Source organism: Rhinolophus sinicus, linkage group LG02 (genome assembly GCF_036562045.2).
Source record: "Rhinolophus sinicus isolate RSC01 linkage group LG02, ASM3656204v1, whole genome shotgun sequence".
Classification (NCBI taxonomy): domain Eukaryota; kingdom Metazoa; phylum Chordata; class Mammalia; order Chiroptera; family Rhinolophidae; genus Rhinolophus; species Rhinolophus sinicus.
The window spans coordinates 187671276-187686010 of NC_133752.1; the positions used below are offsets into that span (position 1 = coordinate 187671276).

Genomic DNA, 14735 nt, shown 5'->3' on the forward strand with positions numbered 1-14735 from the left:
CGATGGGCAAAGCCGTCAGAACGGAGCCTGTGCACTGAGCACGTATGCAGGAGCTCCCCCTTCAGGCAGATTGTGCTATTGCTCCAGTTGTGGCCCGAGGACTTAGAGGAAATGAACTCTGACAAGAGGAAGTTTTTGTTAGTGGGTTTACCTCCCTAGTTGTGTTTTTCTTTAGTCTTTATTGGTAACAACTTAGACTAGATGTGATAGATGCCTGATGTACGTGAAGATGCCCGAATGTAAATCTTCCATATAATTGTACTTCCACACCTGATAACCTCATTTATCCTCTCATTTATCCTCATTTAACCTCATTTACCCTCCGGTCTTTGGGTGACAGAAGGATCTAAGTGTTAGGTGACATCTTTGTCTCATACACTCACCATACACTCAGCTTCCATTCAGAACCAGCACCTGCACCCCAGCCACACCCAGACACCCCCACCTGTTTGCCAGCCCACGACCCTCCATCTTGGAGAAGTACTGCTCCTGACCTGGCGGGGGCCCCCTTCCCTGGCCGGGGCTTAGCCCTGGATGAGATTTGCTTTGGTTCTTCTGGTTACTAATTACTTTGCCTACCCTGGAACTGGCCCCAGAACTCAACCTCTTCACTAGCTGGTTTGGAGAGAGAGGCGGCAAGAACTCTGCTAAGAAGGTTAGACGGGTCGTGGTAGGTGGGTAAGGGACACACCCGGCCCCCCTTCCATCTCACCAGATAATCAGCCCTGGTTGTTCTGCATGTGTAGTTGGAGAGGGTTGCCCTGGAGTACTGACCTCTACAAGGGTCCTTTCTTAGACAGCACCAAAGTCCAGCTTAAAAAATAGCCCTTTTGATTTTCTTCCTTTTATTAAAATCGCAAGCATCCTTCCTGGTTTCTGTCATCTCTCACTTCCAGATTCAGCAAAATGTAAAATTGGTAACATTTGGTCCGAGAAGTAAATTGCACATATGTTTTCTTCTCACGCATGTGGAGATCCCATAAATCTGCTAAATGGCCAAATAGTTGTTTTGTGTAGACACCAAAACTGCCTGTTTTCCCCCACTTGTCTCTTCCTTGATTTTTAAGGCTCTCTGGGGATTTCTCTTTTCTTCCTTCCTTTCTCCTTTTTTATTTTTGTTTTACTGAGCAATTCTATCCCATTGCTATCTCCTACCTTTTCAGAGGACACCCCCCCACATTCTACATGGTGACATTCTCTATTTCATTTTATTATCCCAGTTAGTCTTGGGACTTTGGCTCATTCTGAGACAGATGATGTTTATCTATTCGTCATTTATAACTAATCTAATTCTGAAAAGGGTTTGGGCTAGACTCACAGTATGAGTTAGATCTAACAGAACCACAAAACAAGGATAACAATACAAAAAAAGACATGTTATCAGCACTAAGGAAGACCGCTGTACCAGAAAATCTCACCTCAGATTTGTTACTATAATAGAGCATAAAATTTAGCATTGTTTCCTGGCCCGCAAGGCAGAAAGGGCAACATTCATTATAAAGCTCTCATTATCTAATATAAACACACACACAAAAACAAACCAACACAAAAGTCTTCATCAAAAACCTGTTCACGGAAGGGTCTCTTCTGCCTTGAGCAGGTTCAGTCCAGAGCTGATACTCTTAGACCTTTCTAATGGTATGAATCACCTGGGGAGCCTTTAAAAACAATCTATAACGGAGGCCAGGGTTCTGTTTAGGACAATCATTGAACTGTGCTCAGAGTAATCGGGGTCGTTTCGTGTCACATGGTCACATCTATAAACAGGAGCATTCGTTGTATAAAAGTGGCCCTCGAGGGAAGTGGCATATAGGAACGATGACCTTCTCCCACTTAAGCAGATCTTAGAGTTCATATGGCCCAGCCTCCTCACTTCACAGACCGAGACCTGAAGCTGCTCAGGGTTCAGCAACTCACTCAATGCCACACCGATCTTTGGAGAAGTGATATACTCATGACTCAGCACATAGGCTTTGCATTCTGGCCGACTTGGGATCAAACCCCAGCTCTGCCTCTCTGAGTTATTTTATGTTAATGAATGTTGCTAAGGCTCAGTTTGCTCATCTATAAAGTAGGGATGATAATAAATACCTTCCAAGGATGCTTTTGTAATTAAATGAAATACAGATTATTTAATACAAAGCTTTTTGCAGAGAGCCTGGCACAATGTAAGCACTCAAGACATGGCAGGTGCTATAAAATGATGATGATGATGGTGAGGATGCAGATCGTGATAATGGAAAAAGTAGGTTAAAAAGTTCACGTTACCTAATACCTACTATAGCCCTTTTTCCACCCACATTCTACCAGGATTCTCGTCTGAAGGTATACTGGCCTGAAGGACATCCCTTAGATCTGCACTATGCCATAGGGTAGCTGCTCACCACACGTGGCTATTTCAAGTTTGATTAATTACGGGGTGGCCGGTTAGCTCAGTTGGTTAGAGCGCGGTGCTCTTAACAACCGGGTTGCCGGTTCAATCCCCACATGGGCCACTGTGAGCTGCGCCCTCCACAACTAGATTGAAACAACAACTGGACTTGGAGCTGATGGGTCCTGGAAAAACACACTTAAATAAATACAAGTAAAAAAAATTAAATAAATAAATAAATGTAAAGTTAGATTAATTAAAATGGAATCAAATGAGAATGTTACCCACACTCTGAGTGCTCAGTAGCCGTATGTGGCTTGTAGCTGTTACATTGGACAGCACAGATATAGAACATTTCCATCGTAGCAGAAGGTTCTATTGGAAGCTGCCTTCTTGGCTTGTTTCCCCCTTAGCTTCCTTATATCAGTATTTTTGTTATTTATTTATTTCAAAATATTACACTATCATTTTAAGCTGGAAGAAAAGGTTTTCTGGTCTCCTAACTTGACAGTGAGTACACTCGAGGCCCGCAGAGCCTCAAGGATACACAGTCACCCAGCGAGTTAGTAGCAGAGCCTGCTCCAGAACACGCTTCAAGCATGCGTGGTGGCCCAAGACGCCTGGGGCGGCGGCTCTTTCAAATCTGTGTTTTGATAACTAGGATTCTGATTGATCAGGGCTGGGGTATGAATTTAATCCATCCTGTCGTACTGCCAAACGCAGGGTAATGTGAGTTCAAAGGGTTTATTACAAGAGAACTAGAATATCGTTTTCTCAAAACCACAACCACGGACAGCATGGAGAAAGCTCGAGACCACACTCAGCCTCTCCTTTGTGTGCCCTTTATTTGTGTGGAAGAAAGAGATTCTGCATGGTGTTTTATTATAACGTTGATCTGTTGATGGAATATTATTCAGCCAGGAGAAAGAAGGACATCCTGACATTTGCAACAACATGGATGAACTTGAAGGTGTTATGTAAATGAAGTAAGTCAGACAGGGACAGACAAGTATTGTAGGATCTCACTTACATGTAGAATCTTAAAAAGCTGAACTCATAGAAACAGAGAATAGAACGGTGGTTACTACAGGCTGGGGTGGGGGTGGGGAATGGGAAGATATTGGTAAGAGGGTACAAACTTCCAGCTGTGAGATAAGTTCTAGGGATCTAATGTACAGCATAGTGACTGTAGTTAACCATACTGTATTATATGCTTGAAAGTTGCTAACAGAGTAGATCTTCAACGTTCTCATCACAAAATGGAACTAGTAATTATGGGAGGGGATGGAAGTGTTAACTAACCCTCTGTGGCAATCATTTCTCAATATATAAGTGCATGAAATCATTACATTGTACACCTTAGACTTACACAATGTCATATATCAATTATATCTCAATAAAGCTGGGGAGAAATGGCTAAAATAAAATAAAATTGATCTGTTCATTTTAAATTTAAAATGTGTCCTTGCAAGAAGACTTCAGCAAGGATAGAGACTTTGAGATATGTTTTCTGACTCCAAGAGCATCTATATTGTTATTTTTCATTGATAGGGTTAATTATGATGAGCACAAAGCCATTGTCAGTACATTTTCACAAGGTTGCTGAACAAGCTCAACTTTCTATGACATAGTTTATCCCTGGAAATGAACAAACAATTGTAACAAATATTTTAATAAATGTAGCTTCTTGGCACAAATATAGTCTCAGGGCTACAAGTTCACAGTCTTTAGAAGATAACTATTAAAAGGAAGGCTTTTTTTTCTTTTTTGGTAAACAGAAATTCAAATCCATAGTGACACAAAAAAGGAAAAATGGAGATTTAACTTAGTGGTCAAGGGAACCGATGTGTCACTTAGAATGAGGTTTGGCTGTGAGTGACAGAAAACACAAATGCGAGTGTTTAAACAAGACGGAAGTTTATTTCTCATATAAACAGAGTCTGGGAGTAAGAATCCAAAGCAGGTCTGGCCACATAAGCAATTGTCAGAAATCTAGGTCCTTCTTCTATGTTTTTGCTTTCCATCAACATGCGTCTTCCACCTCATGGTCCAGTGTGACTGCTGGAGCACCAGCCATGGTGTCTACATCCTTGCCAGCACAATGGAAGGCCAGAGATAGTTGGGCCACCTCCCTTTGGGGACCTTTCTAGAAATCCTTCGAGAAACTGCTGTTTATATCATCTTAAGAACCAATGCAAGGGAGGCTGAAAGATGTATGCTAGGTGGTCAGAAGCCCAGCTAAAGATTGTGGGGGTTTATTGCCAAGGAAGAAGAGGATAAGACTTCCAGAGGGACACCCAGCTGTCTCTGCCAGAGTATAACAATATTCCCTGTTAACTTTCTAAACAAACGGTTATGGCAAACCCATTGTTTGGCATTCTCAGAGGTATTTTTGTCAATCCATTCTTGATGTTTCCTTTCAAATACTTTTCTGATTTTGTGTTTTTCAATTGCAGTTCTAACTGAGGAAACATTAAAGTATTAGGAGTTTATAGTTTTATTCCAGAAGGTAAAGGCCCTGTATGATTCTTCCCCTGTCTCTCTCCAATGTTATCTCCTACTAATCCACTTCCCTCCGTTGCTTCCTCTCTTCCGTCTCAGCTCCAGCCACACCAAGCTGAGTTCCTCCAACGCACCATGCCCCAGCTTGCCTCTGGGCCTTTGCACATGCGGTAGCCTGTACCTGGCAATGATAGAACCCATGGCTATTAGCCCTGACTCTGGGTCCCACTGCCTATATGTGTATCCCGTAGGCAAGTTACACAGCCTCTCTGTGCCTGTTTCATTATTTGTAGAATGAAGATAATAACAGTACTTACTTTATGATTCTTGTCATTATCAAATGAGCCAATGAAAGAACAATGTTCAGAACCATGCCTAGCATGTAATGAGTCCTCCATAATAGCTAACTTTGTTGAGCATTTACTATGTGTAAGCACCTTACACAGATTCTCTCACCTAATCTTCACAGCAGTCTCGTGGAGTGGCCTTACTATTTCTTCTGTTTTACATAGGAGGAAACTGAGGCACAGGGATGTTAAGTAACTTGCCCAAGGTCCCTCAGCTAGCAAATGATGGAGCCTGGGCTCAAATGTAGGGCCTTCTGTCTTCTGGGTGTGTGCCCTTTCCCTCACGCCTGCCCCAGATTCAAAGGTGTGGTGGGTTTCCTTTGTCAGGCCGTCTGCTGCCTTTGCAGACTTTCCTGAGAATCCTGTTGGAGACAGGGGCAGGCCAGATGACTCCTGGAGCCCTTCTCTCACCTCCGCCTTTTGACCTGCAATAGGCTAGGCCCTACCCTTTTAGACTTCTCAAGCCACTGCTCCCAGCATCTGAAGCTATACAGCCTCTGCTACCTCCTGGCTGTTTATCTTTTGTGCCCAAGTCTGCGAGGAACGTCCTGCGGCAGCCTTGAGCAGAGCCTGTGGCTTCCCCACTTCTGAAGCCACCACTCCCCTCCCATGGCCATTTATATCCTGGGCCCCATCATCATTCCACCCACTGGAGATCGGGTTCCCACCACAGAGGCCTCCGCACCCTAAGCCAGGCCTCGCTGTGGTGCAGCCAGCAGCCTGGAGAGGAGAGGTGCGGGCTGGTGCGCTGACCCCTGCGTGGCGTGTGAGCAGTGACCCTGGGCCCACCAAGCATCCTGCAGCTCAGAGCTAGTATTCTCTAGACCCGAGGGTCTCAGCCTTCTGTTAGCATCACAAGCCCTGCAGAGAATGGACTAGATAAAGAGGTCAAGTACAGTAAGCTACACAGTGGCCCCTAAAGAGAGCAGGTCCTGATCGCTGCAACCTGTAAATGTTATTTTATAAAGAAAGGGGGTTTTTGCAGATGTGATTCAGTGAAGGGTCTTGACATGGGGAGATTATCCTGGATTATCTGGGCGCACCCTATAGCCAAGCACAAGTGTTCTTGGAAGAGAGCAGGAGATTTGAGGGAAAGGTGACATAGACACAGACGCAGAGATGGGAGTGGTGTCGCCACATGCCACGAGTGCTAGCAACCAGCAGAAGCGAGAAGAGGCAAGGAATGGGCTCTCCCTAGATCTTCTGGAGGGAGCACAGACCTGCTGACACCTCGATTGTGGACTTGTGGCCTCCAGCACTCTTGAGATTTCCAATGTCTGTTGTTACAAGCCACCACATTTGTGGTAGTTTGTTACAGCAGCCCCAGGAAACTAATACACCTAGCAAACGGCAGGAATCCAGGAATGTGCATTTTAACTAGTTTTCCAGGTGATTTTGAGCCCCTGCCTCCCAAAGATGGTGCATTAGACAGAGTACCTAGACTGAAAAGCCAGGAGAATTGTGGATTCTTACACTCCATCATTTTGCTTCTCTCCTATTCAAAGTATGAGAGACGGGAACATGTCAAATGCTTAAATACTCCTGCTGGGAAAGTACGGAGGAGGTGCAGGTCGCATCATGGGACTGCTGGGAGGACAGTGATGGAGCCACGTCCCCAGGGAAGCGCATGCATGGCGTGGGGTCCTCAGCTGTTTGTCATCAGGGAGGAGATTGTTGTTATTCGTATATCATCATTGCTCTGCCTGAACCTGCTTGTACTTCAGCACTCCATTTCCAACCCTCCAGCCCTCTAAGTCACCTTCTTAAAAATGCGTGACAGGAAAGCCAAGAGGGTACCGTGGTCGGTCACAAGCACCAGCTGGCACTATTAGCAGAAATCACCTCCTCACTCCGTGCCCCTTGGCACTTGTCCCATGTCAGGGAATTTACATAATCACCCGTGAATGGGGCCGACTTCCACACTACAAGGGGCTGGTCCTTTTGTCTGAAATGGCTCACCATTCCCTAAAATCACTGGCCATGCCCATGGTGGCCTGGTCTCACAGTTCCCAAACAGCGTGCCTGCACACTGGGGATGCTGGGAAGTGGTACTCTGGGTGGTTCAGCCCCAAGCTTCCGCCCTGCTCCGGCCGATGCGGACAGTGGTGAAAGAGTGGAATCAGTATAGAAAGAGGAGTCTGCATGGCTGCCCACAGCTGTCTCATGGCTCCTGTGGCAGGTGTGCGTGAGTCAGGGTTCTCCAGAGAAACAGAGCCAACAGGAGGTGTGTATGACCTCAGCTCAAATCTGAAGGTAGGGTGCCGGCAGAATTCCCTGTTCCCAGAGGAGGTTAGACTTTTTTCTCCTAAGCCCTCCAATTGATTGGGTGAGTCCCACCCACCTTACGCAGCAGAATCTGCTTTACTCAGAGTCCACTGACTTAAGTATTGATCTCATCTAAAAATAAAGTACCTTCACGGCAGCGTCCAGTCTAGTGTGGGACCACATATCTGCATCCTGTGGCTTAGCTAAGTTGACACTTAATATTAACCATTGCAAGGTATATTTTTTTAAGCATTTACATTCCCAAGAGGATCCTGAACACCGTCATGAATACCAGATACCTCTCAGACAGTGGGATGGGTGCTTGGTTCCAAATGAGCTCCCCCAAACTGAAAGATTCTGTTTCAGAAGCTTGTTGGAAGGCTAAAGGAGAATTCTGGTAGGAGGCAGAACCGACCTTCCACAATAAAAGCTGAAATCACCACCAGACACTTGCTCTCCAAGCCTCCCTTGCAGCTTGGCGCAGGCTTGTGAATTAGGCTCAGCCAATCTTTCATCCGGAGGGTCAGGTACAAAGAAACTCCTCTATTCCATTGTCTCCCGGGCCTCTAACCCCTCCTGCAGCTCTCTCACTTCTGGCCTCACGTCCTCCCCCTTAAACATGATAATAGAATTCACCTTCTCCGGTTTCTGGCTTGAATCATACTAATCCCTAGGGATGGGTTACTCAAAATGTGGTCCATAGACTGGCAGCTGCATCACTGCAGAATCTCAGGCCCTGCCCCAGACCCACTGAATCAGAATCTGCATTTTAACAAGATCCTGGCCGACTCACATGCACAGGAATATTCCAGAAGCACCGACCTAGATCGCAGTCCTTGGCTCCTCCTACTCCAGGCCGTCTGCAGGAGCCACCCTCATGCGCAGTCTGACCACACTTTGCACAGTAGGATTGTCACTATAGTAACCATCATGGCCACCTCTGACCTCTGCCATTATTTTAGCTCCGGTGCCCACAAATGCAGTGAGATTACAATGACTATTGCTATAGAAACCAGCACTGGAGATGGTCTACTGTGAATTTTGCTGTTTGCCTTCACTCCCTGTATCTGTGGAATTATGAACTTTCTAAACCACAGTCAAACACCTGAATTCCTCTTCAGCCTAAGAGAGAATCCACAGATAACAGAAAATCCACAGAAAAGTCAGGGCCACACAATTAATAAGTAAAGGCACAGCAACAGCAGAGGTTTGCTTTGATTGGAAAAGAGAAGACAGGAGCGTCGCTGTGTGTAGCAGGGCCTTTCCTCCATCCGGCAGAGAGAAGGTCGACTGATGCTGAAAACAAGCCAGTGGTCGGGATGCCGACAGCTACTACTTGTTGAGCCCTTTGTTGGTACCAGGCGCCAGGCTATGTCATCATCCCATTCAATTCTTGCAATAACCCTGTTAGTTTCCTGTGACTGCTATAAAAAGTTGCCACACACATGGAGGCTTCAAACAGCACAGATTTATTATCTGAATGGTTGTGGGGGTCAGAAGTACAAAATCAGTCTCACCGGGTTCCAGTGAAGGTGTCTGCAGGGCGGGTTCCTTCTGGAGGCTCCAGGGGAGAACCTGTTTCCTTGCCTTTTTTCTAGCTTCCGGAGGCTCCTGCATTCCTTGGCTCGTGACCCTTTTCTTGCATCAGCCCAACTTTTTGCTTCTGTTGTCATGTCTCCTACTTCCTCCTTTGGCCTTTTTACCTCCCTCTTCCAAGAACGCTTGTGATGGCATTTAGGGCCCACCTGGATAATTCAACGGTCTTTTCTTCTCAAAATCTGTAACTTAATCATAAGTGCCAAGTCCATGTTGCCAGGTAAGGGAACATTCATAGGTTCTAGGGATGAGGATGTGGGCACCTTTGGGGGGAGCCATTCTTCAGCCCCCCACACCCTCTGAAATAGGGACTTTTTATTGTCCCCTTTTTTCCTGATGAGAAAAGTGAGGCACCACAATGAAAATACCTTGTTCAAGGTCACACAGCTAGAAGGTGGAGCCTGAATCCAACTCTTGGTCAGGCTCTCTCCAAAGCCTGAGCTTCTAACCTCTGCACTGTACGGCCTCCAGATGGCTTTGAATTCACCTACTGTTGTCACTAGGTTAAAGGAAGTGAACCGAAAGCATCAGCTCTCTAAAGAGTTTGAACCTACTTGAGGTGGAAGTTGACGCCCTTCTACCTCAGACTAAAACCTCACGGGCAGGGCAGGGCTTAAGTCAAACCACAGGTGGATTATTCTGCCAGGGCTTCCATGACAAATTAACACAGACTAGGTGTCTTGAACAAAAGATACTTCTTTTCTCACAGTGCTGGAGGCTGGAAGTCCAAGATCAAGGTTGCATCCAGTTTGGTTTTTTTCTGAAGCATCTCTCCTTGGCTTGCAGATGGCTGCCCTCTTGCCGCGAGGGTACCCCTCTGTGCATATACGCCCCTGGTGTCTCTGCGTGTCTTAATCTCCTTTTGTAAGAACACCACTCATAATGAATTAAGGCCCACCCTAATGGCCTCGTTTTAATACAGTTAAACATTCTGAGGTATTACTGGGCTTCAACATATAAATTTGGGGGGGGTACACTTCAGCCCATATTGTCTCCTACCGCAGGCACAAGGCAGGTTAGGGATCTGAGATGAATCCCAGAGCCCTGCGATGCCCCCCTTCCCACTTTACTACTTGCTTCCTCTTCTTTATCGCCGTGTCTCCAGCCTCTCTCGCCATGACCTTATCATTACCCTGGCTTCATGACTGTATTAGTTCCCTGTGGCGGCTGTGACAAATTACCACACACTCGGGTGGGTTAAAACAACACACATTTATTCTCTTACAGTTCTAGAGGTCAGTTGTCCCAAATCAGTTTTAGCGGTCCAAAAATAAAGGTGTCAAGTCTTTTGGAGCCAGAACTCAGCCTACCACAGATCCTTCCTCACACATGTCCTGGCCACCCCATGTGCCCTGGACGGACAAATAGGAGATGATGCCTGTGAAAGCCCTTGGTGAGCTTTTCTGCCTCAGGACCTTTGCACAGGCTGTTACTGCTGCCTGAACATCCATCCCTTTGCACACACGTTCACATATGGCTGATTCCTTCCCATCTTAGAGGCTTTGTCACCTCCTCAGAGAGGCCTTCCCACCTCAACCCTGTTTATTGTCTACCCCAGCACCCTGGCTCTGATTACAATTGTAGTTGCTTTGTTCCATACTTGTTGGTTTATGTGTTTCTTATCTGTCTCTCTATTAGCCTGTTAAGTCTATGAGAACAAGGACCTGGTGAGTTCTGGTCACTCTATCTCCAGCCCCGGGAAGTGTGAGTCCAATTTGGTGTTCCCTAAAGGATTGTTGGGTGAATAAATGGTGTCAATAGATGACATTTATCAGTGACACATCATGGCCAGGTTTGGGTTTTATCACTGAAGTTATGGCCTCTGGTATGCCTCTGGCTCCGTCTTCCCCAAATCCAGCCATGACCTCTTTGTGGCAGGGCCCTATTTTCTAATCTCTCCAGAGCTTTTTGTCCCCATCGCTAGCACCTTTCTGTGCTTATTCCCACCTTCCTTGCTTCACACACGGGGCCTTTCCTAAGCCCCCAGGCAGCTGGCTATTTCAATAGAATCAAAAAAGTTTACAGAAGGAGGAAACCAGATAGACCCCGGGTCGGCCAACTATGACCCACCGTCTGATTTTGTGAAGAAGGTTTTCCTGGAACTCAGCCAAGTTCATTCATTTATGTGTTATCTCTGGCTGTTTTCTCATAATGGCCGAGCTGAGTAGCTGCAACAAGACTATGTGCCCTGTCTGTAATATGTACTATCTGGCCTTTTACAGAAAAGGTTTGCTGACCCCTGAAATAGAGCATCTGATCCAAACCTACCCACTTTACAGATGAAGGCACTGAGAGCCAAACGTCTACAGGCCGGGGCCAGAGGTCCTACTGTGAGGTCCAGGCAGATTCAGGGCTGGAATTCAGTTCTGCAGAATCCCACACCACGCTTCTCCCACATGTCACACCATCCTCTTTAGCGCTCAGCCCCTCCCCAGCCAAACTCCTTTCAATTCTAGATAGTCACCCCCATCACCAGAGCTCTCTCCTCACATTTCAGACAGGTCCCAGCAAACTTCCTGAGCTGACTTGCTCTCTTGACCCTACAAGAATCCCATCTAGGCTTTCCCTTCCTTTCTAGAGAGTCTGGTCCCACCCCACAGACCGTCTCTTTGAACACCATAACAAAGATTTCAGTGGCCACTGCCCTATTTGAGTTGACTGTGTACCCCCTCTGTTCACCTCAGGCCACCGGTCAGGGGTTATCAAACATGACTTGTTCTAGAATTCCCAAAGGAGCTTGTTTAGAATGCAGATGCCCGGGCCCCACCCAGACCTGGTGAAATCAGGGATTTGGCCATTTTCACACACTCCGCCCATGGTCCTGATGTTGATACAACCTAAAGAGCCAGTTCATTAAGCCAGGAGCTCCTTAAGCTCCCTCTAGGTTTTGGTCACCACACTAGGTTTTGGTCACTACAGACGACTTCAGAACAAAGTTGGTAGCCAGTGGAACAATGTTTTCTTCAAAAACCTATAAGGAGAATGCAGTCTTTTTTCCCTCAGCATTCTCTACCTTCTCCTCAACTCAAGACCCTAGAATTCTTTCCCATCTCCAACTCCTCCAAAAGAAACTCAAAAATCATACTATTTTTTTTCCACTCTGAGTAGACAAGATAAGAAGATTTTTAAATGAGTTGCTGGCAAAGAATTCACGCGCTTATAAACTGTTGAGGTCCGAGGGATGAAAAGACGGCAATGTTGAAAGGACAGAATAGGTACATAGAAAATTTCAGAGGAGGCTGGAATCCCAGGGATCAAGGTTTCTTATTCTCGTGCTGCCAGCTGTCTTGGTCAAGGTGGTGTTTTGAAGGCGGCAGAGCCTCTTTTTCTCCTCTTTTGGCATTCATCAGGAGCTGGCTGCCTGCCCTGGGCCTTGCATCTCCTATGAAAAGCAGCAGCCGAAGGGCAGCCTGTGGTGGAGGTCAGCCCCCAAGGAACGCAGCCCCCATGACTGGGCTCAGTGCTTGGCTGTGCTTTGGGGGCACTGAGCAAAGTAAAGTGGTGATAGGGACAGAAGGGGTGGCGTTGCCTCTGCAGAACAACCCGGGGGAGTTTTCTGAGCACTCGGGGCTAGTTTCAGCAGTGATGGAGACGTGGTGACAAAAATAAGTCCTGCTCACCTGAGACAATAGAATCCAATTCAATTTCAAGTCAGTGTGTGTTTATTGGGTGCCTGATTCAGTTTAGGTGATGGAGAGAATGAGAGAACGAGGGAGACAGCTTAGCAGCAGGCCCATTCAGGCAGAAATAGCCTGGTAGCCTGCCCCATAGGTCCATGGCTCCAGAAACTTGATTTTTATCCATTTCACACAGTAAGAAATTGGTAAATCTTAGTCTGTTTCATGAACAAACATTTATTAAGTGCTACGGCCTGCCAGGAACTGGGGCTGGATCAGCGAACTGAGCAGTCCCAGGTCCCTGCCCTGTGGAGTTTACATTCTGATGGGGCAACTGCAAGGACAGCAGGTAAGGCCAGTCCGCCATGCAAGGGGTCCAGGTAGGGTGGAGTCATCAGGAGACATGACTAGGGAGAGGTGGAATTTGAACTGTGGTTTGAAGGTTAAGTGAGGTATAGATTTTTAAAGGGCTGGAGTCCTTTCAGACAGGGGATGAACTGCATTGATAGAACTGCACAAGGTGTGCTATCAAGGTCCATGACCAGATCAGCTCCCCTCGGGTAACAGGTACATGCTGGGTAACAGAGTGCATGCTGGGAAGTTGGGCAAGAGAATGTCAGTATCACATGGTGTTATGGCACATGGACTATGTAGTCAAAACACTTGGGTCTGACTCCCAGCTCGTTGGCTGGCCCTAAGCATTTGGATGAGGTCATAAATGGGATTAACTGAGATGAATGTAATACACTTAGCTGTTGAATATTATTAGCATTGGATAAATAGGCCCTACTCTGGAAAACCAGAACCTGCCACCAAATCTTGGTGGGAAGCTCATGACATCTGCATATAGTGAGGGGTTCTCTGCCTTGTAAACTGTCTGTTTACTACCCCCTCTCTTTCTCATGGCAGCACCAGGGCTAGGGGAAGGCAAGAGAGGCACCTAGGACAAATTTCATGACCTCTTCAAATTTTGCACCCTAGACACCCCACTTGTCTCATCCTAGTCTCAGCCCTGCTTAATGGTAAGGAATATTTTTGATCTACGCAGTGTGTTTCTCAAAGTGTGGTCCTTGGTCTCCCTAAATCAGTATCATACGGGCTGCTTATTAAAATTATACTCCTGGACCCTACACCCTGCACAATCAACATTGATGGAGATAAGGCTGGGAAGGTGCATTTTAACACACACACACACACACACACACACACACACACACACACACACACACACACGATTCCCAAGCCCTCTATCAACACTTCAGAGCAGAAATTCTTTGAGCATGGCCCCTCAGTCCAGCTGCTGCAGCACCACCCAGGAACTCCTTAGAAATGCAAATTCTTGGTCACCTCCCCAGATCTACTGAATTGGACACTCTGGGGGTGGGGCCCAGCAATCTGTATTTTAACAAGCCCTCCAGATAATTCTGATGCACGTTAAATTCACATGGGGAGGTTTTAAAAACTACCAATGACTGCCCCCATCCTCAATGAATTAAATCAGAATTGTTGGGATAGGACTCAGGTCTCATTATTTTTCAAAAGCTCCACCCCCCCTCCTCTGTAATCCTTATGTGAGGACAGAGATTTATAATCATCTCTGGAAGAAACAGGAAGATGGCACAAATGTGTTGCACTTAGAAAGTTAGAGTTCAGCCACAGGCATTGTCTCGGTTAATTCTTGCCCCTGGCTGGACACCCTGCTGTGATCCCATTAGCAGGTGAGGAACCTGAGGCTCCCAGCGCTGCAGGCGCGTGGCCAAGGCACCCTGGGCCCCTCCACCTTTGCAGGCTGTGACTGGGCAGCTGCTTGTTGACTTGGCTCTCTACGCCTTTCCCAGGTGCTAAAGCCTGTTGGCAGCTGGGTGCTTGGGCAGAGCTGAGGCCTGGGAGAGCTCCAGAAGGATGACAGGGGGCAGCCTGGGGATGGGAAGGGAGAGCTGAAGGACGCCTTAACATTGAGCCCAGAATAGGGAGCCCCAAGTACTAATACTTTCAGGCTTTGTGGGGGGGGGGGGGTTTCTACTAAGCACCGGACCC

The 14735-nt window shown here is 46.8% G+C and overlaps 1 protein-coding gene across 4 annotated transcripts in view; it reads left to right on the forward strand.

The window, feature by feature from the left end:
* Positions 1-14735, forward strand: part of ABTB3 (ankyrin repeat and BTB domain containing 3) — a 278504-nt gene that overhangs the window by 199823 nt on the left and 63946 nt on the right. The gene's annotated exons all lie outside the window — the stretch shown is intronic.